The following is a 16,587-nucleotide window of genomic DNA, read 5'->3' as shown; positions in this document are numbered from 1 at the left end:
TTGAGGATGTGGTCCTTGCTCTCATTCAAGTATAAAGGGAAGATAACCACTGCAAAATACAACTAAAAGGAAGCAAGAATACTCATCCTTTGATCAGTTAGTCGATGACTCAATTAGTTAGTCAGCCATTCAGTTAATTTCAGACAGTCATTCGATTGTTAGTCAAGTTAGTTAATTAGGTTACACACACAAAAATTACCATTTGTCCCCACAAAACATCAAAATCATCCTGAAGTGGCTTTACAAGGTTATCATTGGACAGTGACGATAAATTATACATCACCCAGAAACGATTCCTTCGGATACCCAAACTGGGTTTGAGTAACATTAAAACATCGTAAGAAGTCCGCCTATGCCAACACTTGGACTCAGCAATGCTTGAGTGAGTTGAGTTTCTGGCTCTCTGGCCTCTTTGCTTGTGTGCAATATAATGACGCCGTCTGGGTTGCGAATAATAAAATGTCAAAATGGCTTCCGACTCTGGAACTGTCAAAGCTGTTGGTAGGTTAGTTAATCAGTCAGTTAGTCAGTTAAATAATTGCTTAGTCAGACAGACATTCAACTGCTTAGTTAGTTAGTTAGTTAGTTAGTTAGTTAGTTAGTTACATTATAGATTACTCAGCAGTAGTAGAGTTTTTTTTTTAAGCCCAAGTGTTTCTTATATGTGCTTTAAGCATTGTGTACTACAGCATCAGTATTGTTGACAGTTTGCAACAACAATTGTAGTATCCAGCAGCAACAGGCCCTTTGCATTCACTTCTGATCGGCACTCTTATAAATTATTCATCTGTGCACAGCACTGACATATTTGGCTTACTCCTCATTTGAGCCTCCAGGGTTCCCGTCCCGGTGACATTAAAACAGAGGACATCCGGCTCTCCTTTTTTTTTTTTTTTTTTTTTTTTAATGAAAGTTGTTCATCATCACATTGCCTGCAACAGGTTGACGCCACTTAGTCTCCCACAGGGCGAGCTGTCAGGTTCAATTCTCCATCCTGACATTTTACTTTGACCAGCGCTGGGCTAGTCCTACCGCCAGGATGGCCTGACAGGGTTTTGGGGCATGCAGCTCTTTCATGAATCAGGACAGTTTCTGAAATACAGTTGAGTTTGAACACAACAGAGCTGCACATTTTAGACTTCACATTGCAGATGTATGATGAAGGCCAAGACATGGCCTTTGATTCCACCACAACAATAAAAACATGCAGAAGTGGTGACATCAGGTGCCACTGCAGATGTTGTTGAACAGGACCCTGAATAGGATGCATGAGACCCTTAGAATGGTCCATTCTCTCCAGTCACTCCTATTAAGTGACCACACCCACAAATAACAAGTAATGTCTCAATCTGCATGGTGGAGACTGTCGCCACACTTCTCACAAGGACCACCTACGGTACAGAGGTCACCTTGGACAACCTTTTCTACCTGCTTGTGGCCATCATTCCATGGTTGAGTTCAAGTATAGATCGTCTATTTTGTCTCTCCCTTCGAAAGAGAAACTTGAGTGACACTTAAACGCTAAGCAAGTTATTGCTCTTTGTGGTTTTTAGTTGGATGACTGGTTGGTTGATTGGTTAATTGGTTTGTTAGTTCGCTCATTGAGTCGTTCATTAGTTTGTTAGTTGGTTCCTTCATTGGTTGCATCAGTTTGTTACTGAATTAGTTCGACAACCAGGCAGTTGGTTGGTCAGTCAGTGAGTCAGTCAGTCACTTAGTTATGGTTAGTCAGTTAACAGTCATTCAGTCCATTGATTAGTATGTCAGTCAGTTGGTCAGTCAGACAGTCAGTCAGTTGGTTGGTTAGTTAATCATTCTTTGTTGTTTAAGGAATCATTAGTTGCATAATTTGGCCATAGCGTTACATTTTACAAAGGCCCCTCCAAGGTCAGCTGTGGCTGAGATGGCCAGTGTTTGCTGTTTTTGCGCCACTACCCTTGCTTGGCTGGTTCCAGCCATAAAGCAGTGTGTGTGTGTGTGTGTGTGTGTGTGTGAGGGGGGGGTTACAGTAATTCATGCTGACATCCTGAGAAGCCGTGATTGCACACGGCTTTGTGGGCAGCCTTCACGTGGGCGGTGACGACAGACGGATCGTGTCGGTGTCTCCCACCGAGCCTTTAACAGTCTTCTAAGAGCTGCAAGACGGTCCCCGGCACGACGTCCGCCGCCCAGGGGAATGAAAGAGATGACGCGGCCGCAAGGGGAAGGGTGGGCTCGGTTCCTGGAATACCGTTCACGCACAGCCCGGTGATCCCCGGCCTCACCGCGGCGCGGACGCACCTCGCCTTGCGCGACCCCGCAGTGCGTGCAGTGCAGTCGGTCCGTAATCGCGACCGTTTGTGTTGAATAATTCACCAGCACCGGAACAACCTCCAGCACTCATGCTCACTCATTCCGTAGCGCTTCCCACTGCAGCCTGCTCTGGCCAACACGGCCGCCCAGATGGAAACACAGAAAGCTCTTAGGAGTTCAGTTCAGTCCACATCAATTACCCATCTGTCTTCAGGCAATCAGAATGGCACAATAACAACAATAGTGACTTCAAGTTTCCACATATCCTGCCGTTTGTTGAACTCTCATACCACCAAACAAGAATACATAGTGAAATAATCTTCACAAATGTTACTCAGTGTGAAATTTGGTCCTATTTAGTTGAACACAATACTATTATTATGTTGTATATATATGAATAGCAACAACTGGACACACACAGGTTAAATGTACCTTTCGCCATCTAGTTCAATTGTTCTCTGCCTGTCATAATAGGTAGCTGGCATATATATATGAGCAAAGAGGTAGATATTACTTCCATCCATCCATCCATTTTCTGAGCCGCTTCTCCTCACTAGGGTCGCGGGCGTGCTGGAGCCTATCCCAGCTGTCAACGGGCAGGAGGCGGGGTACACCCTGAACTGGTTGCCAGCCAATCGCAGGGCACATACAAACAAACAACCATTTGCACTCGCAGTCACGCCTACGGGCAATTTAGAGTCTCCAATTAATGCATGTTTTTGGGATGTGGGAGGAAACCGGAGTACCCGGAGAAAACCCACGCAGGCACGGGGATTGAACCCCGGTCCTCAGAACTGTGAGGCAGACGCTCTAACCAGTCACTCACCGTGCCGCTATATATTACTTGTAGTTAATAAATAATTTTCGCCGCAAGTGAACCTTACCTATAGCTACTGTTTGTTTTCCATTCACTTGCAATATGTTTTTGGCCAAGAATATAATAAAATTACAATTATGAACTACAGATCACTTCAAACTGTATTAATAGCCTGTCTGACATCAATAAATGGATGATTAGTCAATAATCAATGTTTTAGAGGAAAGGAATAGTTTTTTTTTTTTTTTTTTTGCTAAATCGCAGGTACTTGTTTTTGCTGGTGCAGATCTCCCATCTGTGTCAAGGCATGCGCTGCCATCTCTATGACTTGTTTTACTTGTGTTCAGTATGTATGATCATGTGGAGATGCGGTAAAAAAAACAAAAAACAGAACGAGACGAGAACCAGTCATGTCACTTTACTCTCCACATACAAACTGAGTGTTTTCATATCAAATAGCCAACCGCTCCCTTTGAAGCCAACAACTGCCTTTGATCCATTCATCTAATTTCTGAGTGAAAGAATGACACTCAGGGTGTTTGTCTTGCTCTCAAATGTCAAAACGGCTCAAATTTGACACGAACAATTTGGAAGAGCTAGGTGAAATTGGATATTTTCCCAGAATCGTTGCATTACAGCTTTGCCACAAGAAGAAATCTAAAAGTCCGATATATTTTTCTTACAGTCATGGACTCATGGCATGAATCCTGCCTTTTTTGGGCCCCAGTGACCAGCTGGTATCCCCAAAAGAACATTAATGCTTGTTTCCCCAATGACTCCCTCAGACTTCCAGTTGTGTGTCATCCTCCATGCCAGTGAGGTTGAATGACTTTTTCTGACTGCAAATGTGACAAATGCGTGAAGACTCAGTGGGCTAGAATGTGAAGAGGGGGCTTGGGAGGAGTGCTGCTGCTGCTGCTGCTGATGATGATGATGATGATGGTGGTGGTGGCGGTTGCAGCCTTCCCACAGACAATCACAACGGCGGCGGCGAACGCATCACAACACAAAGCTGTAGGCGACTGTAAGTCAACAGTGCCTAATGCGAGCCTTTGGCATGCAGGGTGTTAAATAGATTGTGAAAATGCTCTTTTCATGACTGAGATGGAGCTTTTCATTAATCCCGCAGTGCTACCTGCCTCTGCATCACAGGGGGAGGGGAGGGAAGGTTGGGGTAAGGGGGGGGGCAAAAATGCCCATGGCGGGCCGGCGGGATCTCGCAAGAATTCGTGGTCCTTGCATATCACCCCCCGCCCAACCCCACACCCCCATTTGTCATTTGCATGTTAGCAGATACGCCTGTGTATAGTCGACATATATACATGCAGTGTGCTATAGGCGTCTCGCTCCCTGAGCATGTGCCATTTTGTGAAGCCTTTCAACAAGCACGCACATATGCTTTTGTACGCCGCCTGTAGGAGGATGCGCTTGATACCGCGTATACTCGCGCAACTTAAATCGTGTTTTGCCTTTTATGCAGGGAAGATATGGCGTTTATACATAGATTTTATTTTTGGGGACGGCGCCTTTAATGATACCCACGCGAGGATTAGAGCAATGAAACATGTGCATGTGTGTGGATGCTGATAATTCCTGTCCTATGAAAAGCCTGTATGTCACATTTACATTTTCTTTTCTTTTTTTTTTAGGAGCAAGAAAAAAAATGTTTACAGCGATATATTTAATGAAAAATGCAACAAGCAGAATAGTTGCCTGCACTTGGTTCATTAACGCAAAATAACTGCATAATTGATGGTTTAACAGAACGTTTAGCCACATTTTTTTCACCTGCATGCGTCGCTCAGTCGAAAACATTCCTTTACTGTCAATAACGTCCTTATGGCAATACTTTTATTTCCTGCACTTGATTCATTATCACGAATATAACTGCAGTTGATGCATCATTATCCTTAATGTCAAGATTGTCCCTAATGCCTTCCGTTCATTCTGCAATGTTGCCTGCAATTGTTTCGCTAACACAAAATAACTGCAGTTGGTGTGTAATTTATATTTCAATGGAATGTTTCTTCACCTCATTTTCACCTGCATGCGTCGATCAGAGTCGAAAACGTACCTTTTAACGTCAATAACGGGGGTTGGGTTAAGGGTTAATGGTGCCCATAGTTTGCTGGCTGACAAAGCCGCCTGCATCAGTCAAACTCCAAAATATAGCTTTATTGTCCACCGTCTACTTATAAACATTCATTTCACGGTCCAGTGATATCTGTACTTGGTTCCTTAAAATAAAATAACTGCATTCTGTGCATAATTCATACTTTGATGGCTAATTTAGCCACCTAGTTTTGATCCGCATGCATCATTCAGAACTCGAAAACAAACCTTTTGTTGTCAATCGTCGACTTACCACTAAGATATAGATTTATTATCTTAAGTGGTCTACTCTTTGTTCATTGAAATGAAATAACTGTGATTGGTAAAGAATTTGTAGCTAATTTAATGGCTAATTTAACCACCTAATTTTGACCGGTGTGCATAAATCAGTCTTGAAAATAAGCCTTTAAATTGTCAGTCATCTGCATCTGTGAGTCAAAGTTAATCAGTTAAAATAACATAACTGGTATCGGTGCATATTTAATTGTTTTGAAGGGATCGTTTAATTTAATTCACCAAATTTTGACCTGCATTTATCCGTCAGACTGGAACACAAACCTTTATTGTCAGTCATCTGCTCTCAGGTTGTCTGTTCACTAAAACAAAGTAAGTGAGATAGCTGCATGCAGAGAACGTCACTGTTGTGGAAAAAGAGGAATCTTCGCCGCACGCCGACTTCGTGTTGTTTGCGCCACGGTGGGAAACTGCCGGGGACAACGTGTGGTAATTCCCTCAGCTCGATCTCGCCTTCGTCCATCTTCTCCGGCATCTTGCATTAATTATAAATCCGGCGTTAAGAAGTGAACAGGTGCGCAAACAAATTGAAGACGTGATTGCAATATCGGCGTTGCGGATGAGCTAGGGAGTACAGGTGATTTGAAGTGCCGTCGCCGACCGGGGCGCCGACGCAGGCCGGCGCCAGAGCCAGATGTCTTTTTGTCACGCTCGAGATGATATGGGCGCGTGTTGTTGTTGATGTTTCATCAAATGTCGTCAGACACACGAGGCTCCACTGCAACCGATTGGCCGAGCAAGTGTGTGTGCGTGTGTGTCCGACCCACTTCTAGGCTTCATTTAAACTGCACAAAACCCTCATTTGAACCCCGAACGCTCATTTGAGACCCTAACCTTAGTGTGACCCTGTAATTGAAAATAATAACCCTGGTTTGAAATCCTACTTTTAAACCCCAACTCTTGTTTGAAACCCTAACCCTGTCTTGAGACCCAAATGTGAAACCTTACCCATGGCTTGAAACCTACTTCGAAACCTTAACGCAGGCTTGAAACCTTCATTTGGAACCCTAATTTGAAACCATAACCCTGAGTTTTAAACGCTACTTTGAAACCCTAACCCAGTCTTAAAACCCTTATTTGAAACCCTAACCCTAATTTGAAACATTACCCATGGCTTGAAACCTACTTTGAAACCATAATGCAGCCTTGAAACCCAGAACCCCTAACTTTAAACCATAACCCTGTCTTAAAACCCTAACCTGGTCTTGAGACCCTACTCTAAAACCATGAACCCCGGAACCTGGCTTGTAACCCCAATTTGAAATCATAGCGTTACCTGTACTGCTTGGCATGTCAAGTATTGTAATAAGAGACTGTATTATCTATATTATATAGAGTAGCTAAAAGCTATAGGGGTCGGTATGAACTGGAATGTGTGTGCGTGCTGCCGCGCGCTCACTCATCTCTTCCACTCATCCATTTGCACCCACATTCAGAGGTGGAAAGAAGAGAACAAGTGCGATATTATTATTATTATTATTATTACTCCAAGTACCTCGCTGGTGCTCTTTTGAAAAAAGAAAAAAATATACAGTCTAACACCGGCTTTCTTTTTTTAGCAGCTGCGCCTCCATCGCGCAGCAGCAAAAAAAAAAAAACAATTGCGTAAAAATCACTGCGGCGTCGCGGTGACACATGCTGCCGACATTCCGGCTACTGGTTTGCATTCGTCACATTTAAGTGCTACTGTATCTGTAAAGTTCAACCCAGACAATTTTGTTGCAACCAGTGTCGTTCATGCTACAGTAAGAAGACATATAACACTCCCGAAACCCTCGTTTGAAACTGAAACCCTACTTTGAAAAGACTAATCCCCCCTTTGAGACCCTAAACCAGGCTTAAAATCCTCATTTAAAACCCAGACCCTGGCTTGAAACCCTAAAGCAGGCTTTAAAGCCTACTTTAAAACCCCAATTTGCAATTTTAATCCTTGTTTGAAACCCTAATTTAAAACTCAAACCCTGCTATGAAACCATAACCCAGGCGTGAAAACTGAACGCCAACTTTCAATCCCTAGTTCTGTCTTGATACCGTCATTTGAATCCCGAACCTTTGCTCCGAACCCTAATTTCAAAAGCAAACCCTGATTTAAAACCTTACATTGAAACCCTAACACAGACTGGAAATCCTAACTTTGAAATCCTACTTTGAAACCGTAGTGCTGGCTTGAAACCCTAATGTGAAACACTAACTCATGTTTCAAAGCCTAACACTGATTTTAAAACTTACATTGAAACCCAAATACCTGCTTGACACCCTATCCCTGACTTGAAACCCTTCTTTGAAACCCAAAATGAGGCCCGAAACCCTAGTTTGAAACGCCAACCTTTGCCTCAAACCCTAAACCATGGTTGAAAACCAAACCTAGGCTTAAAGCCCTAAATCTGAAAACCCGGCAATTGTTTTAACACCTGTTGCCAACAGCATGCGCAATCTGTTGGAGTGAAAACGCGCAATTTAGCGCCCGCTGGTTGGCATCTTTGTCAATCGGAGCCTCAATGTGTGTAAAAAGTCTAACGTGAAGTGTGTGCCTCCACTCGGGTGTGTAACAAACTTGTGTAACAATTGGATTCAGGCTTGTAGGGAACATTAAATGGACACGCGTGGAAACAAATGGAACTGGGAGGCAGATTCCCGGGCAAAGATGCACTTGAACCCCGGTGTAAGACAATGTGTATAATCCACAGCAGGGATGTTAAGTGCACTCATTACACACGCCATTTCACACAACGCTGCCCAAGGAAGAAGAATGTGCGTTAGTGTGTGTGCGTGCGCGAGCGTCTTCGATGACTCAGGCAACGCGCGACTTTACTCTCCCCGTGCGGCGCTGCTCCCCGCTGTTGTTTCAACCTCCTCTGTTAAGAACCTGCAAACCTATAATAGTTACACGATATTTCAACATTCATGAAACGTCGGGCACCTAATAAAGAGTCAGGTTACGCATGAAAATCATACTTGTCGACAGACCTCCGCCGTCGTATGCGAGGCGGTTACCGTGACAATTTCTACCTGTTGCTTTATTCCGAACGCCCAAGTACAGTATGTGATTATATATTAGCACATTCGTAGGCATTCATTTACCACTGCGCTTATTGTTGTGCTTGTCAAACTGTACTGCAACATACTGGGTGAGCCACAATGTTTTCCTTCTTGAAGTTATTTTATTAACGTAATTTTTAGTTCGTTTACAGTAGTAATATTTTGTTCTTAATATTATTAATTACCGTTGTGGTAGTACACTGCAAAAATCATTTAAAAAAAATATGCCTCCTTAAGCTTACCATTTATTTACTACGCATTTTTAAATTTGTTAATGGTAATGTTTTGTTTTTATTAACAAAAAATATAAGTAGTAAATATATAAATAAATAATTTAATTTAAAATGATAATAATAAATCATTCAAAAATATGCCTCCTTAAGCTTACCATTTATTTAATAAACATTTTTTAATTTGTTGATGGTATTTTTTTGCTTTTATTAACAAAAAAAACAAGTAGTAAATACATAAATAAATAATTTAATTGAAAAAGATGATAATAAATCGTGAAAGATATGCCTTTATAGCTTACCTTAGGGAATTTAATAAAAACGGTACATTGTGAATTAGTTAGTAAATATTGTTTATAAAGAAATCGACGCCCCCAAAGTATATACAATCGCCTATATTTATACGTATAATTTCAAACTCATCTGAAAACATTCCCATAAAAATAAATGTCCGACAGATCATTTGATTGGGGGGGCGGGGGTTGGCGTGTGAACATGCACATGCAGCGAAGACTCTCCAAACCTTCCACTAACAACTCAAGCTAATCTTAGCTCCTCCTCAACATAGAAACATGTCTCACTTCAACATTCTTCCTTGGCAAAAATTACTTCTACTTTTCTATTTAGGCATGGCTTTGGGAGCATCTCGTTTCATTTTAGGGCATATCAGAAAGAGCGCACAAAAAAAATATATGAATTTGTGAGTTTTTCAACAAATAAGTTCCACAGGAAAGCCAGCGAATGACACAGAAAGCTGCAGTTTGGCAGCGAGTGAACAATTTTTCAAGAGAAAAACACCAAGTGCTTGTTTCAAGCTGTTTATTTTCACTCCCAGTTGAAGTTTACTAAATATTTAACAAACAGAACAACACGCGGTGTATTCAGCCAAACCACCCAACTTTATTTTTATATTATTTTATTTTATTTTTTGAAACAGAAGCCCACTAGCTTAATGCTAACACATATTGGGAAATTCCGTAATGGGGCTAAAAAATATAGCATCATCATTGCAGTAGTTATAAACCTTTAAACAACTGTATTTAACCACAAGCGGTAGCAAGCACTGGCATATATTCTTTATCCTCTGTGAAAAATTGCTAATATTATTGCAGCTTAGTTGTGAAGGTCTTCTTCTGTTTTTCATTATGAAATTACTACTACTAAAGCATGAATTCATGATTTAAAAACTGTAAAAACTTCAATTTAAGGATGTTACTACTGTATGTTTTCATAAAGCAGGCTACAATACTATGAGGTGTGAATTTTCTTATCAAAAAAAAAAAAAAAAGGTGACAAAGATTTTTGGGGAGTTTTTTGGAGGCTGGAACAGATTGATGGCAATTCCATTCATTTCAATGTGGAAAGATGATTTAGGATACAATTGCTTGATTAAACTCGTAATTTAAGTCAACACTGTCATTTCCATCGTTTCCAATGGACGAGAAATTTAACGGAAATCCAGCAGCGCAGAACTAAACCGCGTAGTCTTCTGAGCGAACACCATTAAGTTCTATTATTAATCGTGTTATGTCAGAGGTAGTGTACTGCATATGTGCGTGAGCTAACGTAATAAGAGTGTTGGATTTATTTTGGTATGTGATGAATGAGGCTGTTCAGGGACGGCGAGCACCAGAGCGGGCTGTTTGTAATGCGTCCGTGTGTCTGAGTCACCTCCTTTTTTTTTTTTTTTTCGACAGTGAAATTGTTTGGAAAAGCTCCCCGCTGAGCAGATGGTGTCTGGCGGCAGGAGAAGGAACAAACACACACACTTCCTAAATCCGGTTTGGACCTTTGTGAGGGAGTAACCAAGGTCCAGTCGGAATTTGACCAGAGATCTGTTTTGGTAATCTGTCATTTTTTTTGTTTGTTTGTTTGTTTAGTTTGTTTGTGCTGCAGTGGTTGTGAAGGAGGCTGGAGAGTGTCTCTCCGGTTGGGACCCTTTTCGAGCACTTTGATCAAGGTGTTAAGATATACGCAACACATTGGTTTCGGAATGCGGCCAAAGTGCTCACGGTCGTGTAAGATTCAGAGGGAGGCAGGATGGTTTTTCTTTGTAAGAGAAAAAGCTTGTCCGCAAGCAGCACGACGCATCACCGGAGGCAGCACAGAAATGAAGTGATGGTGGGGGCCGCGGCATGCTTGACGCTGTTTTTTTTCCTTCTCCTTCTTTTTTAATTCCTCAGCTAGCAGCACTCCAGACCCAAAATGAAGGAGCGAGTCAAAGCACAGACCTAAATCCAGTTGAAAATCAATGTAAACAAAAGATTGACACAATATTTTGAAACCCTAGCGCTGACTTGAAACAGCTTCAAAACGTAAAAACCTGAAGTTTGACCTTTTGATACTTTGGCTTGTGAACCATACTTTGATATCCTAACCCTGACGTGAGACTCAACTCTGAAACTCTAACGGTGGCTTAAACCCCTCATTTGAAATTGAAATCGTGTTTGGACCCTATACTTTGAAAACCTCCCTCTGGCTTGAAACCCTGACTTGAAACCTGAACCCTGATTTAAAGCCCTAACGTTGGAATGTACCAACACATTGATCCCCTAACCCCGGCATTAAACTCAATTCTGAAACTCTAACACTGGCTTGATACCCTCATTTCTAATCCAAACTTTGTTTGGACCCCGTACTTTGAAACCCTATCCATGGCTTGAAACCCGAATTCCAAACCCTTGCCTTGGCTTGAAACATTTAACTTGAAACCTAAACCTTGGCGTGAAATCCAACTTTGAAACCGTGGCTTGAAACCCTACATTGAAACCTTAAACCTGTCTTGAAATCCTAGCTCTGGTTTGAAATCTTGACTTGAAACTCTGCTTTAAAACCCTAATACTGGCTTGTGACCCAAATTTGAAACACTGTCTTAAAATCCTACTCTGAAACCCTGACTCTGACTTGAAACCCTACTTTAAAACCCTAAATGTGGCTTGAACCTACAGTTTGATACCCAAACCCTGGCATCACACCCAACTCTGAAACTGACCCAAAACCCGAATTTTAAACGCAAACCTTGTTTTGACCCCGAACTGTACTTAGAAACCCTACCCATGGCTTGACACTGAACTTTTGTATTCCTAACTCTTTGCAATCTGACATTCACTTCCAAGACATGCGTAGCTTAACTTGATTTTTATTACACATCTTCTTTCTTTACACTTGTTAAAAGTGGCTTTAATATATATATATATATATATATATATATATATATATATATTAAACAAATTGGAAGTCAAACATGTAAAGATATCGGCGGTTCCGTTGGGTTTCTGTTGCCAGTAGCCGCTAGACCGGCCGCTCTCGTTTGCAAAATGCCCATTTGGATTATCAATTCTGAGCGCCGGAGCTGCACCGGAGAAAACGTTTTGCTGACGTCGCATTGGAGCAGATGATAAGGCGAAAAGCAAAAAAGAAAAAAGAAAAAAAAGTCAGTGGAAGCCACAGCAGGCACGTCAGGCATACTATAATAATAATAATATATCATCACTTGCTGCGAAGAACGCGTCTAACCCAAGATGTCGACTAGAACCCCTCGCAGTCCACGTGAGAGTGAATTAAAAAACCTCAGGGTTTGTTGTTTTGGTTTTTTTGCCGAGTCAAAGCCTTGAGGTGATTACACCGCTGGTTGAGTCGGAATGCAGACAACGGCAAATTTTGCACCGGCGCCATCGCCTTCCTTCGCCTTGCGCACACCGTCCAATTGAAGCTGTGAGAATAACGTGACGCAAAGCTAATCTTTCCCCCCCACCCCCCCCCACCCCCCGCCGAAATACTTTTTTTTTAAAAAGGCCGCAGGGCGCAGGGGTCACGCAACCCGGGCGCCGAGGCGAAATGAAGTGTTGCGGCGGTGTCGTGTCGCTTACGGTGCAGCGACCGACTATCCCCTCGACTGCAACTCAATTATGCAGCTGCATTAAGAGGCGCGCTGGCTTTTGCGTGCCCTATTCAAGTTTACTGGAGGAGGAAGAGGAGGAGGGGGGCACCACCGTCATCATCACCACTGCCAGAAGATACACACAAACACACAGTCGGTCTGAGATGGTGAAGGGAGCTCATCGGAGCGTTGCCTCACCGGCCAGAACGTGACACACAAAAATAGAAAGACCTCATAGCAGAGATTTGACTCCATCCATCTCGTGTGCCTCCTGACATGACTCAACTTGTTTCAGGGCTGCCTGAGATGTGTGCGTGCAATTGCGTCGGGAGGTGGCTCACTTTGCACATTCGCTGCCGCCGATGTGCACCAGCTGTCGCTGCCTTTTAAAGCGTCCAGCTGGAGGTTGGGTATTTATCGAGTGAGCGTGTTTGGATGGAATTTGGGGGTCGGGGTGGGGGGGGGGTACTGGGACTGGAAGCGCCTCCGCAGCGCGGGATGCACGCATGCAGGCAAAACATTGTTTTTGAAGCCACAAGCACAACAAAAACAAGCACAATTGGGCGTCGCGCTGCAAGTATTGATGCACTTTTTTTTTTTTTGCACACAAGTCCCAAAAGCATGTCTCGTGCGTTCATTTCGTGATTATTTTTGCACTTTAGAGCCTGAAAGCAGCCTGTTCCAGCTTTTGTTTTGAAATGATTATTTCATTTTCTTTGTACGTGTGCTGATAATAACGTAATGCAATTTTTTTTTTTTTTTTTTTTTTTGCGGCACTTACCCTCGGTTTTCTTGCCCCTTCCTTACGGAGCTTCCAGTGCGGTCCGCCCCGCAAAGTGGCCCCCATCCGACGCGCCGATCTTCGGCGGAAGCCTCGGCGTGCGACTCCTGCACGCAGTATCCACGCGGAAATCCACAGAGCGCTGTCCACCGGGGGAAGTGGTGCTCAAAAGTCTGCAACTTGGATGCTGGGTGGGTGGGAGGGGACGTGCGGGGACGCGTTGCAAACGAGGCAACGTTGGCTTTTCTTTTCTTTCTTTTTTTTTCCTTCTCTCTCTCACGGTGGTGGATGTTTCCCGCGCGTGATTAATGCTCCACGCCCCGTCGCACGCCGTTCTTATCTGCGCCGAACTGCACCCCGGGTAGGGGAAAAGGCGAAGGTGTTGATAGCAGATTAGTGCACGTTCGGCGATAACGGCGCCGAACGTTTATCCCTTATTTCTGTCAAAATGTCAACGGGCTTCGGGAGGGCGAGCGCAGCATCTCTACCCTGCGTCCCTCCCCCGCTTCTTTGTTTTCCCCCTCCGCCAATTAAGCTCAATTAAAGAGTGGAATCGTTGCAGACGTCCTGAAGACGCGCCCGCTGTTCGATAACCCCGCGCGCCGTGGGATGCGCGTGGAGAGCTGCGCGCTGTGCGTGAAGCATGACGGGTATATCGAGTCCAATCAGGGTGAGGAAAACTCTCACTTCACTTCGTGCAGCACCAACGCAACAAACCAAAACAAAAAGTGTGTTTTGGTGTTCTAATATGTCATTTGTAGCACCATATATACCTGCAAATACAGAGTGGGGGGGGGGGGGGGCACATTTTTTTTTTTTTTTTTAATGAATTGATGCTTTTACAGGTAACGTGAAGGATGGCCAAAAAAAAGTCAAGAGGGTGCTTTTAAAGTAGTACTGGACACATACAGAAGGATCGGGGGGGAGGGAAAGCAAGGAAAGGAAGGACGCAAGGTATGAGGGAAGGAAGGAGGGAACAATTGAAGGAAGGAAGGAGGAAAGTCTAAGGGAAAGGGAAAGAATGAAGGAAGGAAGGAAGGGAGAGACGATCTGAGGGGAAGGAAGGTCAGAAAGAGGTCAGACAGGAAGGAGGGGAGGAAGGAAGAAAGGATGGAAGGTTGGTAAGCATGTTGAAGGAAAAAATTTAAAGGACGCATGGATGAAAAGCAGGTGTGAGGGAAGCAAGGCATGAAGGAAACAAGGAAGAAAGGAAAAGCTGCCAGGTATGAGGTGGAGGAAGGCAGGAAAGAGGACAGAAAGGAAGGAGTGCAAAAAAAGTGTGATTCGGCAAAGGAAGGGTGTAAGGAGGTATGAAGGGGGGGCGGGGGGGGGGGGGGGGGAATGCAGGTCTGAGGGAGAGACACGCAGGAAGACCGGATCTGGGATTCAAACCCAGAACCTGAGAACTCTGTCGGCGCTGCTCGATGTCGCCGTGCTTTGAGGAGGCCGAGCGAGCTCGTGAACATTCACGAGTGACGACGGGCGCTCCGAGACGTCTGGGAGACGCCGCGCCCGCGCTCTGACTTGTTCCCGTTGTGGAACGAATTGTTTGAGGCCTCTTTATTGTCCCACAATGCACCTGGCTCGGTGCTTTCAAACTCACAAATAGAGCCTGCGTGTCGTTGATGGGATTTCAAGTTGTCTGATTTTAACCAGCTCAGATTTGACAGGATTTACGGTAGCATTTAAGGGATTTATGGTGGCTTTATTTTAACTTAAACAAAATCAAAGGCATTGATGGTCATTTTTATTTTACTTTGCGCAACTTTAATGGGATTTACGGCAGTCTTATTTTAGTTTGTGCAGATTTTACAGGATGTACGGTAGCAATAGATTTTTTGCAGCTTTTATGGGATTTATGGAATTTTAACACAGATGTACAGATTTTCCAGGATTTACAGTGGCCTTATTATTTTAACCTGCACAATTTTCAGGGGATGGAAGGTCGTCTGCTTTTAATCTGCACACTTTTTAGAGGATTTTTGGCAGCTTTGAATTAATATGCACATTTTCTGATAAACAACTGTCTTGTTTTCACCTTCACATTCTGTAAGGGATTTATGGCTCTCATATTCCAACTTGCACAACTTTTATAGGATTTATGGTGTAGTCTTGTTTTAACCTGCATCACCTGGAATGAGAATGACAGTTGTGTTTTTTTTTAATCTGCACAACGTTTAGGGAAATTACGGTAGCTTTATTTTTAGGTGTACAACTTTTACAGGATTTACGGTCGTCTTATTTTAACCTTCGCAGCTTTTACGGGATTTATGGCAGCCTTCTTTTAGCCAGTGCAACTTTTATAGGATTTTCAGCAGCGTTATTTTAAAGGTGCTATAAAAGTGTCAAGGGTACAAACGGAGAGGCTTTGAGGGTACCACCCCAATGACAGGACCCCCTCAATTAATATTCATGCACTGTTTTCCCTGCCAGTGCCCGCACCGAATGCGACTTTTTCCAGAGCTCCCGATCCCGGCTGCTCAGCTTCCTTGTTTCAATTAGCCACGGGGGCGGAGAGAATGGAAAGCCACCTTAATTCCCGTCACTCGCACAAATCCCGGGCGGCGGAAGCAGGCGCGAACCCGCCGAGGCGTAATCACCTGCCCCCAGACGCTGCTCATTTCATGGACACATAATGGGAATTATTCAGAGTGTAAATTCCAGAGTTCAAAAGGTTCTCTCGTCGAGTGGTGTCATTCATTATGAGGGCCAAACGTTGAGCTCCCTGCGACAGCTCGGGAATCTTATTTCTTTTTTCATCCATCATCCACTCAGCTCTAGGGGAGGAAAATGAAATGATTTTCTTAATATTTTCAATCCATCCGACCAAAAAAAAAAAAAAAAAAAAAAAAAAAAAGAAAAGGAAAAAAATAAGTTTTCCACTGGAATGTAAAGTGATGACCCGATTGTCCTTCAGCATCAACAAGCTGATTTAATAGTGGCAAAGATGTTATTGTTGCACCGCTTTTCATCAGGGCCTGTGTTCATCTAATATTGAACTCCTGGCGGCGCAGCCTCACACTATGTCTCACACACACATTCTGCTGACATGTAAGTGTATAAAAGTGAGACAGACTCTCAGCGCTTCATTGTGCTGTGTGGGAAGATGAAAGAGAGCAGCCATATGCTGCATCCACATGTG

General features: G+C 43.5%; 1 protein-coding gene across 1 annotated transcript in view; it reads right to left on the bottom strand.

The window, feature by feature from the left end:
* LOC133409013 (metabotropic glutamate receptor 4-like) overlaps window positions 1–13,601 on the bottom strand; it is a 152,824-nt gene extending 139,223 nt beyond the window's left edge. The window contains exon 1 of the mRNA XM_061688485.1: window positions 13,446–13,601. The gene's annotated coding sequence lies outside the window, so the exon portion shown is untranslated. The remainder of the gene's footprint in view (window positions 1–13,445) is intronic.
* Between the last annotated feature and the right edge of the window lie 2,986 nt (window positions 13,602–16,587).

The sequence above is a fragment of the Phycodurus eques genome, chromosome 10 (genome assembly GCF_024500275.1).
Source record: "Phycodurus eques isolate BA_2022a chromosome 10, UOR_Pequ_1.1, whole genome shotgun sequence".
NCBI classification, from domain to species: Eukaryota; Metazoa; Chordata; class Actinopteri; order Syngnathiformes; family Syngnathidae; genus Phycodurus; species Phycodurus eques.
The sequence above is the reverse complement of the archived record's forward strand: the minus strand, read 5'-3'. Positions and strand labels throughout refer to the sequence as shown.